The following is a 13,253-nucleotide window of genomic DNA, read 5'->3' on the forward strand; positions in this document are numbered from 1 at the left end:
TTAGGCAACCTAAGACACCCTGGACCTAACTTCTTCGGGGCTTTGTAAATTAAAATAGGACCTCAAACATGGCTCAGTAGTAAATGGAAAGCCAGTATAGATGTTTTAATAACGGTGTCAAATATTGTCGGCGATCAGCAGTCTGGCTGCCACGTTCTGCATCGGCTGGAGTTTCCGAACCAGGCCCAAAGGCAGTCTCACACTGCAGTAATCCAGCCTTGGAGTTATCAAAGCGTGGACTACAGTGGTGAATCCAACATGGCTAGTACAAGGCACTGCTTTTCTTTAGTGTAAACTGTGTCTAATACCAACGTTTGTGTGGTGCAAAATGTCTAAGTTGTCTCACAGATTTGCTTTCTTGTTCATCAACATAAATTATGGGAGAGGGGATTATTGGTTTTGTTTGTTCTTGCTTTTATTATGTATTTTGTGTTTTTCTTTTGTATTTTTATGCTGTGAACCGCTCTGATATCTTTGGATGAAGGGCAGTAAAACTAACTAACTAACTAACTAACTAACTAACTAACTAACTAATTAACTAACTAACTAACTAAACAAATATTATAGAAAAATACTCTTTCACAAAAATGGCTCTTTCACCAGCATTCTTAGCCAATGCTCTGGGTAGCCTTGGGCCAGCCACTTTCTTTTAGCCTAGCCTACTCACAGGGTGACTAGAGAGGCTTAAACTTGATTCACTGGAGCAAGTAGGAGTTATTCTGTGCTTAGACCACTTATTTACCATTGCAGGTGCTTTATTCATACAACTTTGGACATTTCAGATAGCTGCAAAATCCATTCCCATTGAAAAACAACCTTCGGTGTCCTGCTTTGCACAACACAGTAACACAAACTATAGCTTATTGGGAACACATGAATGTGTTGGCTCCCTGAAGAGCTAGCACTCATTTTTCTCAATGCAGTGTGGCAGCTAAGCCAAACTTTGGGTATAGCTCATGATTAAGGAAGAGAGAGTTTAACCACTAATGGGTCAGCTACTGTTCCACAGTAAGAGGAGCTGCAGTGGCAGACCTATCTGCCTCTGGAAACAGAAAGGAGGGGGGAAAGCTGGGATATCCTCCTTGGGGGTACACACATTCATACTAAGTCATGGTTTGGCTTAGTGTTATGTGTAGACACAGCCAAAGTAACTAAACAGGTAGAATTAAGAACACTGAACTGAAGTTCTCCTTGAGGTACCCATATCCATTTCACTCACCGAATTTTTAAAAACCTTTCAGGACCTGAACTTCCCTGCACTCCACCGCAATGAAAAGCTGTGTGTTTAAATAATGTAGGTTTTATCATTCATCTAAAGATTCATATTCAGCATTCATCTGTACCACAATCCTTACAAATCCCTCGAATCTACATACATGCCACTTAAATAAAAATGTGACATATAAAGGTCAAACATGTATAGAAAATAGACCATTAGGGACAGTGCAGGAATCAGCCCAGAAAATGAGGTACAATGAGCATACAATAGTTATTTCTACACTGTGCCGTTAAAAAACCCATAAAATGATTAATTTGGGGGAATTGGGAAAACATATTGTAAAATTTAACTTTGCCTATAGCATTTTTATATTAAAAGAAAATAAACTGTACCTTATTTGCATTTCTTCACCAGAGCTCTGATGGCCTGAAAACAAGAAATACATGTGTTTTTAAGTCTTTTGTTTACATTTTTATGTAATAGCTAAAATATATATAAATCTGCTTATTACTACCGCTGTTTACAGTTTATTACAGTAAAGTTTTACTCTGTCTCCTAGGGCCAGAATTGGTTTGCAAAATAAATAAATAAATAAATATAATGTCTTGGAAGATATTTTACACCCACATAGTGGATGCTTTAATAAGATAAATAATATGGAGATGATGCTCGAGGCATTCCTTCAGACAGTCTGCATATTCTAAGCAAGCATTTGTCAATTAAGGATCCAGACAACTAATGCAAGATTAATGCATCAGACACAAAGATATACACAACATGCATAAAACTCAGAAGCAGTTTCAGCCCTTCAGGGCTTTTACTTCCTTACAAATCTCTTAGGACAAAATGTATTCACATCTGCAGTTCATACATTTGCATTTCTTCAATATTGTTTAGTCATATTAAAAAAGAGAATTTACATCCAGATTGAATTTGTCTCTTCCTTCATCCCATTACAAAAAACACCCTGGAGTATGCCAATAATACAGCTAATTCCTGATAGCATTCAAGACTAATTCACATTTGCATGCACATGTATGAAATATCTCCGCTGAAAAGTATTGTGTCTGAAGTGATGCAAGAGTTCTGCTTGTGATATGTGCTCTGCAATAGCTGTTTTCATCATTCAACCAGGACGTCACAAAGGCCACAGTGTTCATGTTGGGTATTTTAGACTCTGGACCTTACGAGAAGGGTGGCCTTTTATATGATCACTAACTTCAAAATGTGGTAAGAGAATCCTTGACTGAACAAAATTCTATACAGTGGTACCTCTGGTTGTGCACAGGATCCATTCTGGAGCTCCATTTGGATCCCGAGGTGGGTGTATTTGGAGGTGCCGTTTAGGTGCATGCGCACGGCGCAGTTTAGTGTTTCTGTGCATGCACACGGGGCGAAACCCGGAAAAATACTTCCATGTTTGCTGCATGCATATCTCGAAGGATACGTAACCAGAGGTGAACATAAGCAGAGGTACTAGATGGGCCTTTAGTCTGATCCAGCAGGAATCTTCTTACACTACCACAGAATATGATTAGAAACATTACAATCCCTCCAAACAAATTAACAGTAGTTACATAATTGACAAAGTCTTGGGATGTTGGAAGGATGGAACCACTGCAGCATTTTCAAATGACTCTTAAAGAATAAAGGCATTCCTGCTTGCAACATGTGCTCATCGAATGCAGCTCTCCTGCCACACATTTGCAGAAGATCTCAACAGAACAAATGTACACACAATTAAGAATTGTGTTTAGCGCATAGGAAGTCTATGTGCACATATATGCTACCATACAGAGTTCCAGACACACTTGCTACTGACTGTCCAAGTTTCTGCCTCTTGTTCTGGTGTCACATGAGAGTGAACAACACTAAACAGAGCTATTCAATGATGTCAAGATACCACCTTAGTACCCCTCTTGCTGTTTAGAAGGTAACTCATTTGTCTTCACCTGGTGGGTCACAACCCACTAATGGGTCATGGTCTGATCTAGTGTGCGCTTCAACTACAACATTTGATTTGATTAAACATTTGATTAAAATAATGTGAGAAATGGGTCCCCAGTGCTTGTTTCAGTTAAAGTTGGTTCCCAGGTCTGGGAAGTTTGAAGGTTATTGCAACAGAGACTTTATTTTGATAATGTTCTGTCCTGATTGGACTGAATTTGCACAATTCTTTTCAGTGCTTGTGCATTGAAATTAATTGAATAATTCTGATGCTCATGTGAGGTAGGTATGAATTGATTTGTTACTCCTATCTTGCCAACAAAATGACAAGGCCGTCACAGTCGTGGCTTTTAATTGGAGTCACTGGAGTCATTTATTGCATTATGCAATCCATTCAGTCAAACATTACTGTCATTAAGCTACAGGTACAATATCATATAGATTCTTTCACATCGATTGCAACAAAGAGAAAACTGCTCTACAGAATCACTTAGTGATAATTGGTTAACCAGCCATTTCAACTAAAACTACTTTTTATGGCAGTGTCAACTCTGACACTCAGGAGACTCCAGATTTTCTGTTTACACTGTGTTCAGTGTGGTTTTGTGCTCAGGTATAAATTCATTTTCAAATGAGCTATATTTGCAGGCACTGTACTCAATTTTTGAACTTTTTAGATCACAGGGTAGTTCACAAGCCTGAATTAAGGGTGAATTAGAATTACTTAAAATAAGTACCATAAATACAATATCTTATTAACACCATGAAATGAGTAAGCTGGAGGACGTTGTGATTGGGTTTAGCCTATGCCCCCCATTGTCAGATTGTTCACCTAGAATGATGCAACAAGCCCCACACCAATAAAATAAGTTGCGTTTTTCAAAAAACAAAAATGGACAAAACACAGATATAGAACAAAATAGACTAACAAAGTGATCAGTCTTACTAATGTATGATTACTTGAGTGGCTCTTCCCAAATGGTAGACCAGCTCTCAGGAAATGAATTGTGGGAAATAACTGTTTTTGTTCCTGAAGGATGTTGACATTTCTGGCAATCAGTTTGAAAGATAAAAAAACCCAAAGCAAACAACTCAGCCGTTACAGGCACCAAGGGGGAAAATGTACCGTATTTTTCGCCCCATAGGACGCACCGCCCCATAGGATGCACCTAGATTTTTTGGGGGGAGAAATAAAGGAAAAAAAATTATTTTTCCCCCAGGCGCGGTGCTGGCGCAGGAGAAGCCCGAGCTTCCCCCGACCCCAGCCCCCAGAACAGGCTGTTGCCTGCAAGCCTTGCGCGCCCGGCGGGACCTCCCGCCGAGTGCACGAGGCTGGCGGACATCTGCCCGAAGCACGGGGCGTGCTCCGCAGCGTGCCCCGTACTTCGAGCTGCAGGCTGCCGCCCCAAGTCTCGCACACCCACGGGACCTCCCGCCGGGCGCGCGAGGCTTGCGGACATTTTCCTGAAGCACAGGGCGTGCTCCACAGCGCGCCCCGTGCTTTGAGCTGCAGGCTGCCGCCTGCAAGGCTTGCATGCCCGGGGGGAGTTCCCCCGGGCGCGCAAGGCTTGCGGACACCTGCACGAAGCACGGGGCATCCTCCGGAGGGCGCCCTGTGCTCCGCGCTGCAGGCTGCCGCCCGCAAGCCTTGCGCGCCCGGGGGAACTCCCGCCAGGCGCGCAAGGCTTGCGGATAGCTTCCTGAAGCCTGGAGAGCAAGAGGGGTCGGTGCGCACTGACGCCTCTCACTCTCCAGGCTTCAGCGAAAGCCTGCATTCGCCCCATAGAACGCACACATTTCCCCTTCATTTTTGGAGGGGGAAAAGTGCGTCCTATAGGGCGAAAAATACGGTATTTCTTTTTCTTAAATGCTGATATATATTGAGATACACACACACACACACACACACACACACACACACATCCCAGAACGGCTGCATAGAATACACTTTGGAGGCAACTGTTAATTCAGTTTTACTAAAATGGACTATATAAGACTTCATCCTAGCTTTGGTTTTACTGAATATTTCACTTACATTTTTCTCCCAAATATTTTATCCCACAGTAGAAAATAAAAATATATAAAATGTATCTTCACTGTTAACAATAGCAAGCAAAAGTCCTTAATACTTGGAATGTTTAGCCCAGGTCAAAATCCCCACTCTGCTGTGAAACTCGGCATAATTTACCTCAGGGGTTTTTGTGTGAATATAAAATAGGGTGGAGAGAGAACCTTGCACACTGCACTGAGCTCCTTTAGGAAAGGGTGGTGTGGTAACCCATGGGTTTGGAAAGAATGCTCACTGTGTAGGGAAAGCCTGCTCTAATACCAGGAAGCAGCAGGAGTGAGGATAACTTCAACAGTTGTATTTGTTGGTGAACAACAGCTCAGCATAGCAGCTAGGACTTGTTACACAAACAAAACTAAGGTTCTAGCTTGTTCTCAGCAAGCTATGGAGGAAAACACACTCAGAGACGGGATGAAATTTTCTATTTCAGAGTAGGCCATATTTACTACCAGTGGAATATGAATAAGTAAACAAACAAACAAACATTACATTTCCCCAAACCAGAATGCCCAAATCCAAAAATTATGAATTTTTAACTAGAGATATAAAGGAGTACTTCTTAATTCTGGCAAATTGTTCTTGAACATGTTCTCATTATTTTGACAGTTTGCATTGAATATATGCTATTTCTAGTCAATATGTTTGGATTTCTCAAACAATTTGTGCATATTCTTACATTTGGTATGTTGCCAGGTTCTCCTTGCTGCCATGTGCGGCAACAAGCTGCAATCAGCAAAATACAAAACAGAAGCAAACAAAAACAACAAACATACCGAAGACGTTGAACAAAAAAGAATCTAGGTTCAGATAGTTTAATTAGACTTTGCTTAATTTGTTTAGGCTGCATTGACTCCAGAAAACTAGCTAAATGAATTAAGTGAAGTCAATCTAATTAAGCAAATTTCAGCATTGTCAAAACAAGACAATTGAAGTAAATGTCAATTTCTGAGCATGCATTTCTGATGGTGTGGGGCTTGAAATTTAACCAGTTAACAATGATAATCCACAGTAGCCTTTTTCTTCCAGGACACCTAAAACTGGCAAACACTTAACACCTTGAAAAGCACAGGATACATTATAAATATTGGTTGAAATGCAATGGGTGCCCTTGTCCTCACAGGAGGGCTTCTGATCCAGCAGATCAGAGAAGGGGATGCCATTTTTGCCAGTTCTCTGTCTCCCCAGCACACCATGAAGATCAGCTCCAGAGACTTGAGGCTCCCTACAGAATGGAGTAGAAGGTGACATCAGTAAAAAATATCACCTCCTACTCTCCAGTTCTTGGATGCATCCACTGAATGAATAGCCCTTTGTGAGTGAAAGGGTCCAATTGGATTATATCCCTAAATTAGGCAAAAGTTGTTGCTTAACCTAAAACCAAACATTCAGTAGGGCAGTACTATTAAAGATAACTGGGTAATTATCCCAACTGCAATATGATGCTCAATTCAGAGAAAAGGGGTAGCTGTGTACCACCTCCAGTTTCAGAGGGAGCACAATTGCTAGGGAGATTGCTGTGGTGCTCAGGGTCTACTTGCAAGCTTCCCTTGGGCACATTATTTGTCACTCTGAGAATAAGATACTGGCCTAAATGGACCTTTGTTCCTATCCAGCAGGACTCTTATGGATAATGGCTTTCATGCTAGGCGCAGGGTGTTAGGGCAAGGACCCATAGGAAGGGAGAGTAAGCTATAGCAGGTTTAAATAGCTCTCCACACTGGCTACTGGGAGCCCTCTCCTGAATCGCTCTAGTCTCAAAGACTCTAGTGTGCATTGCTTTCCTGTTTTTAAGCATTGGTCTATAGAGTTTGGAAGCCTGAAGCCCTGTGCCATGTGCTCCAGTTGTAGAGTGCAATATCACAGGAGCAAGCTATTCGTCTTCAGAGTCCTTTTAGGTTTAACTCTAGTATCATCAATACTAGAGACAGGAGATGTAATAAAAATATTAGTTTCATTATAATGAAAGGCACCCTATGGAAAAAAGAAACTGTGGAAAAACTCTCTTCCCTAAAGTCATGCATGCTTATATTTGTTACTCCTGATATATTTTTCAGAATTTGAACTGACAACCCTGTAATATAAGTTCTCTCTCCAACTATAAAATGTATTCACATAAGTGAAGCACACCATGTTTCAGGAGACAAAGACAAGGAAATATAAAACAGACCAAAGAAAGTGGGAAACGCGGCAGTATTTTTGCCTTTGTTTTAATTTTGAAGACAGCATGTAACCTGCTTTTATTAAAGAAATTTAACATCAATGCCTCTGAGATGCTTTTGTTTTGAACGATGGGAAAGCCTGTGAAAAGCCTGCATTTTTCAAGTGTGGCTAGGTTTAAACTTTTTTAACTGAATATTTGTGCATGTAAAACTTGTAAAACCATGTAACTTGCTGCACATTCTTCATTTCTAAGGAGCTTTATCAAGCCCGGGCAGCAGGGCACAGTGGAGGCTCATCATGTCTGAAAGTACATGATGTAGAGTTTAGTCACAGAGCCCCAACCCACAAGTCCATCAAAGTGGAAGATTTTGATTAAGTTTAGAATAGCAGGCATGGTTGCAGATTGTTCTTCCCATGATAGAGCATTTTGCTCTCTTAGTAGATGCAAGCTGCAAGCTGAACCCTGTGTCAGAGGCGGCTTTAGAGAAGTGCGACTGGTTTGGCCACATTGGGTGCCACAACAATGCTGTAGAAGAGAGTGCAAGAGACAGGGGATGCCAACTTTTAGCGTCACACAGGGTACTGCCAAACTTTGAGAGCCCAAAGTCCACCTCTGCCCTCGTTGCACTTGCTTGATTCAATTTTTATCCAAGGACTTTGGCTTGCAGGTCAAGCAGAAAACATCTAAATGAGTAAATAACTGGTCAAGTTACATATATCAGATTGGAATTAAGGAACCTTTTAATGACGGTGAAAGAGGAGAGCGCAAAATACGGTTTGAAGCTCAACATCAAAAAACCGAAGATCATGGCCACTGGTCCCATCACCTCCTGGCAAATAGAAGGGCAAGAAATGGAGGCAGTGAGAGATTTTACTTTCTTGGGCTTCATGATCACTGCAGATGGTGACAGCAGCCACAAAATTAAAAGACGCCTGCTTCTTGGGAGAAAAGCAATGACAAACCTAGACAGCATCTTAAAAAACAGAGACATCACTTTGCCAACAAAGGTCCGTATAGTTAAAGCTATGGTTTTCCCAGTAGTGATGTATGGAAGTGAGAGCTGGGCCATAAAGAAGGCTCATCCCTGAAGAATTGATGCTTTTGAATTATGGTGCTGGAGGAGACTCTTGAGAGTCCTATGGACTGCAAGAAGAACAAAGCTATCCATTCTGAAGGAAATCAGCCCTGAGTGCTCACTGGAAGGACAGATCGTGAAGCTGAGGCTCCAATACTTTGGCCACCTCATGAGAAGAGAAGACTCCCTGGAAAAGACCCTGATATTGGGAAAGATGGAGGGCACAAGGAGAAGGGGACGACAGAGGACGAGATGGTTGGATAGTGTTCTCGAAGCTACCAGCATGAGTTTGACCAAACTGCGGGAGGCAGTGAAAGACAGGAGTGCCTGGCGTGCTCTGGTCCATGGGGTCACGAAAAGTCGGACACAACTAAACGACTAAACAACAACAACAACAACAAATTGTATTATGTCATGTGAAAAAGAGAGTAGTGCATTATCAAAGGGTAGGAATTTTAGGGAGCAATCCTACTCTCAACCCGCCTGCAAGCCCAGTGGGTTTTAATGGAGTGCATGGCAACTGGGACAGAAAGTGGAAGCAGGCAGATTGCTGTGCAAGACTGAAACTGGAACAGTGATCAGCTTTCTTTTGGGATCCAATGCAGTCATCTGCCCTACTGAGCCTGATACAATCAGCCCTAGAAAAGTCAATTTCTGCTGGCTCCTAGTGATGGTGATCCCACTTGTGGCATTACCACCTACATTTTCAGCAGGTGGAAAAGAAAGCTCTACACTACAGTTGTTACATGGGTCTCTCACTCTGCAGCTGGAGGTACATCAGATCTGGACAGGGGGGTTCCTTCACCCAATCCACCTCACCAGGTATGTCAAAAGGAGCTTGGATGGCTCTCTTAGATAGCAATGCATAAAACATTTAACACAGCAAATGTCTCAGCTGATATACTGTAAAACTGTTCAGTAGCAACTGACCAAAAACCTCTAACAAAACTGATGTCTCATTATGACTCTAGATGATGTATATATCACTGAAGAAATATTGAATTAACCATGGTAGCTGACAAGTACATTAATATCTTACATGCCTATTAATTTTTTTCCTAAGCATTCATTTAATGACCAATCAATATTAAATTACAAAATAGGAACTGTCGAAGCACATTAAAATTTACTGCTTATTGGATATATTTCTACATTTGGATTTTATAGACTAATCTGAAATTATACACACCATATCTGAGTTTAGCCTTCTTCTAAACCTTTACTTAAGTGTTTGTAGATATAGATGTCAGGATATATTCAGCCCAGCAAATATAGCTATTTCAACATCAACAAATGTTCTAGATTTTTTATAGTTTTGAAAATAAGATGAATAATTTTGTCTAAGTCATCAAAATATTTATTTATACATTATTTTCAACTGAAGTAAACAACGACTTCCTAGCCAAAAGTGTTTTGCCCTAGATTAGTGCGTAAATTTTCTTGATTGTGCCTTTGATTTTGCTAGATTAAAACTGATTGCAGCTTGTTAAATTGACAGACTAATTTTCTGCTTTAAAAACAGAAACAACTATTTTGAATGAACTGACACTGTATTTTGCTATATGACATGAAATTAACCATTTCTTTCCCTATGCTGTAAACAGCAGCAGATAATTACATGCTCAAAGGAAGGATTAAGAAGAAACCAAGTGTTCTTTGTCCCTCTCCACTGAAATATATTCCTGTAACCATAAAACTGTGGCATAAGTTCCAAAATCCTAAAGCAAAGCACTTTTACTATTTCATTTTACTTGAGCTGCCACCCAATTAAATAACGCTTGGTGAGTAATCATATACATGTGGTGAATGCTCAACAAAAAGCCAACTTTTTAGTTAATCAAAGGTTTTTAATCAATCAATGTGGCTGATTGGAACTCTACTGAAGAGGCAGTGTCATCTAGTTTAGTCACTAGGTGGCAATGGACCTCACTGTATTCGGGTGGAGCCAGGAGTTTCTTGTGTTGGTTATATAATGAACTTCTTGTCTAGCTTCCTGACATGTGTTCTTTGAGCATTTCATGGCACTTGCCTTGGGGATCACACTACCCACTGAAGTTCCAGGCTCCAATATAAAACACATTTCATTAGATACAAACAAACAAACAAACAAACAAACAAACAAACAAACCTACAGGCTTTCCCAAAAGGATGAGTTGACTCATGGGCAGAATCATATTCTTTTGGATACTGTTTTCATCTGTCTTTATAATTTCGTTTTTATTGTTGTAGATTGCAATGATATTATCTAACGTTTGTCCATCTATAAACCTTATGAATAAATAATAATAATAATAAAGTTTCCATAGTAGCAGTATTACATGGATATATTTTTACATAACACAATAGCTGAGTGTAAAAACTGCAATGGAATGATGGGTGAGGAAGATCAGCTTATTGACCAAAGGTCCAAAAGTATTAAGATAATTATTTGATCACAATAAGCACCAAAACAATTCCCACCCCCATGCCAATTTATTATCCACTAAGGAACATGATAAGTAAAAACTATACTGCAGTTTCCCAGCTATTGCAAAGGGCTGAATCAGCTAATCTCTAGACCCACAGCTGGTTTTTTAGGTCTCCAGTCTGAAAAGCCATTATTTACACCTAACTGCTGCTCAACCCCAGGCATAATTCATTCTGCCTGTGCCTGTGCAATATTCAGTCTTGGCTGTATGGGTGAATTTTGACGGGTTCCCTAGTTTTGCATGTGTCTAAAGATCTATTGGATGTGGGTGGCACTCTGGGTTAAACCACAGAGCCTAGGACTTGCCGATCAGAAGGTCGGCGGTTCGAAAGCACGTCAAAGTGCAAGTAGATAAATAGGTATCACTCCAGCGGGAAGGTAAATAGTGTTTCCGTGCGCTGCTCTGGTTTGCCAGAAGCGGCTTAGTCATGCTGGCCACATGACCCGGAAGCTGTACGCCGGCTCCCTCGGCCAATAAAGTGAGATGAGCGCCGCAACCCCAGAGTCGGTCACGACTGGACCTAATGGTCAGGGGTCCCTTTACCTTTACCTTTAAAAATCTATTACCTTAGAGACTCTCCTACTTTCTAGGTTCAATATGCATCCAATCACAGTTGTGACACTCTGATTAACAGTAGCAGATTCTGAAAGTGTCCATACTGCAGAAACAAACATTTAAGCTAAAACTGGTTCACAGGATTTGGGGGTGTATTTAAATTGAGTTTTGTGTATTTCACTTAAAGTATCCCACCTCCTAAAAGAGAGAAAATGTTATTTTATACTTTTGTTGCAGGGATAAATGATCTTGCAAGGACAGAGCTGATACTTTTAGAATTATATATGTTACTTTTAGGGATGTAAGAAAGCACTGTTTGCATTTCACCTTGTGTTTGTTACATGCAGCAATGTGTCAATTTCACAACTACACTATTTATCTTTCTGTAGCTAAATTACATAATTTACGTAACTTACATAATTAATTACATAAATTACATTGTCATTATGTTATTCTAACACATTCACTTCATTGCAAAGGAAACAAAATGCAAATAGGGGTGGGGAAATCATGATCAATTATGTAAGTTATGGGAATTTTTAGTATTCAAGACTCTGCAAAAGAAACTCAGCAAAAGAATATCATATATTCTAGCTTCTATGATTAGTTTAGACATAACAGTTCTTCACATTTGTAATCATTCCCATTAGTGCTGGTTCTCATTATTCTGTGACTTAATATTACTCCATTAAATTTTGTAGTTCTTCATTGTAGTAACAGTTTAAAACATTTATTTTTATATTAATTGTATTCTATTATAATGGTAATTAATAACTAAATGGATTTAATTTAGTAACTGAACTCTAAAGTAACCCCAGAACATCACTCAGTAAAACAATTACATGGTAGAATGAAATTAGATCAGTAATGCAACTTTATGGCCATTCAAGCAAAAAAAAACAAGAAACCAACTTATGTAATAGAGCTACTCAAGGAAAAAGTTGTGAAACCTATCAGAATGTGTTTCATAAAAGTCCAAATACCAACCCAACTGAAAATGTTTACCCAGCTTTGAAGTTTTTTTTTCTACAATCAACTGATATATAAATTTTATGAAGCAAAGGTGGGAATAGCTCAGGTGTATTTGTAGATAGCAAATGGTAAATTAAAATACGCTTTTATTGAGCATATTTATCTGTCTTTCTATCTTTCAATGATATTATGACAACATAGGTTTTCTGGGTAGTATCCAATAAAAATTAAAACAAGATGATAAAACCATCAAAACTAATACAGCAGAAAACTAGTAGCAGAAAATAAAACCAATTTAACAGAGCTCAGAGCAGCACCTAATTGTCATGGATTTTAAAATACAAGAATATCCAAACGATATGAAAACTACTCAAAGGGTTTAATATTGAAAACTCTGAGAAATGCCAAGGTCTCCAACTTTTGCTTAATGGTTCATAACATGGGTATCAGGCTAGCTTCTCTAGGGAGACTTTACACAAACATAAAAGTTCTTCTTTCTTACAACTACTCATCATACCTAATTTGATGTAGACATCTGGAGAAGGGCATCAAGATCCCTTCAGATCCCTTCAGGGAATGAGATTCAATCCCCTGGAGAAGATGACTTCAAGATCCAAACCGGCATATCTGGTATACTAAAACCGACAAATCTATCACTCTCTCAGCTAAATAATTCAAAACAGAGTGGCGCTTCATTAGCAGGACAGAAAGCAAAATTTAAGTTGATTGACAGTGTCTTGGGCTGTGTGCAGATTCCTGTTCACTCTGCATCCAGTGAACTCCCACCA

General features: G+C 39.8%; 1 protein-coding gene across 19 annotated transcripts in view; it reads right to left on the reverse strand.

The window, feature by feature from the left end:
• The window catches only part of PCDH15 (protocadherin related 15), a 633,377-nt gene that overhangs the window by 401,463 nt on the left and 218,661 nt on the right, over nucleotides 1-13,253 (reverse strand). For 18 of the 19 annotated variants that reach the window (XM_083614042.1, XM_083614038.1, XM_083614050.1 and 15 more), the window contains one exon: nucleotides 1,612-1,645. The exons of the other annotated variant lie outside the window; for it this stretch is intronic. The gene's annotated coding sequence lies outside the window, so the exon portion shown is untranslated. The remainder of the gene's footprint in view (nucleotides 1-1,611; nucleotides 1,646-13,253) is intronic. 19 annotated transcript variants of the gene reach the window in all.

Source organism: Podarcis filfolensis, assembly GCF_964270895.1.
Source record: "Podarcis filfolensis genome assembly, chromosome: 5".
Taxonomy (NCBI): domain Eukaryota; kingdom Metazoa; phylum Chordata; class Lepidosauria; order Squamata; family Lacertidae; genus Podarcis; species Podarcis filfolensis.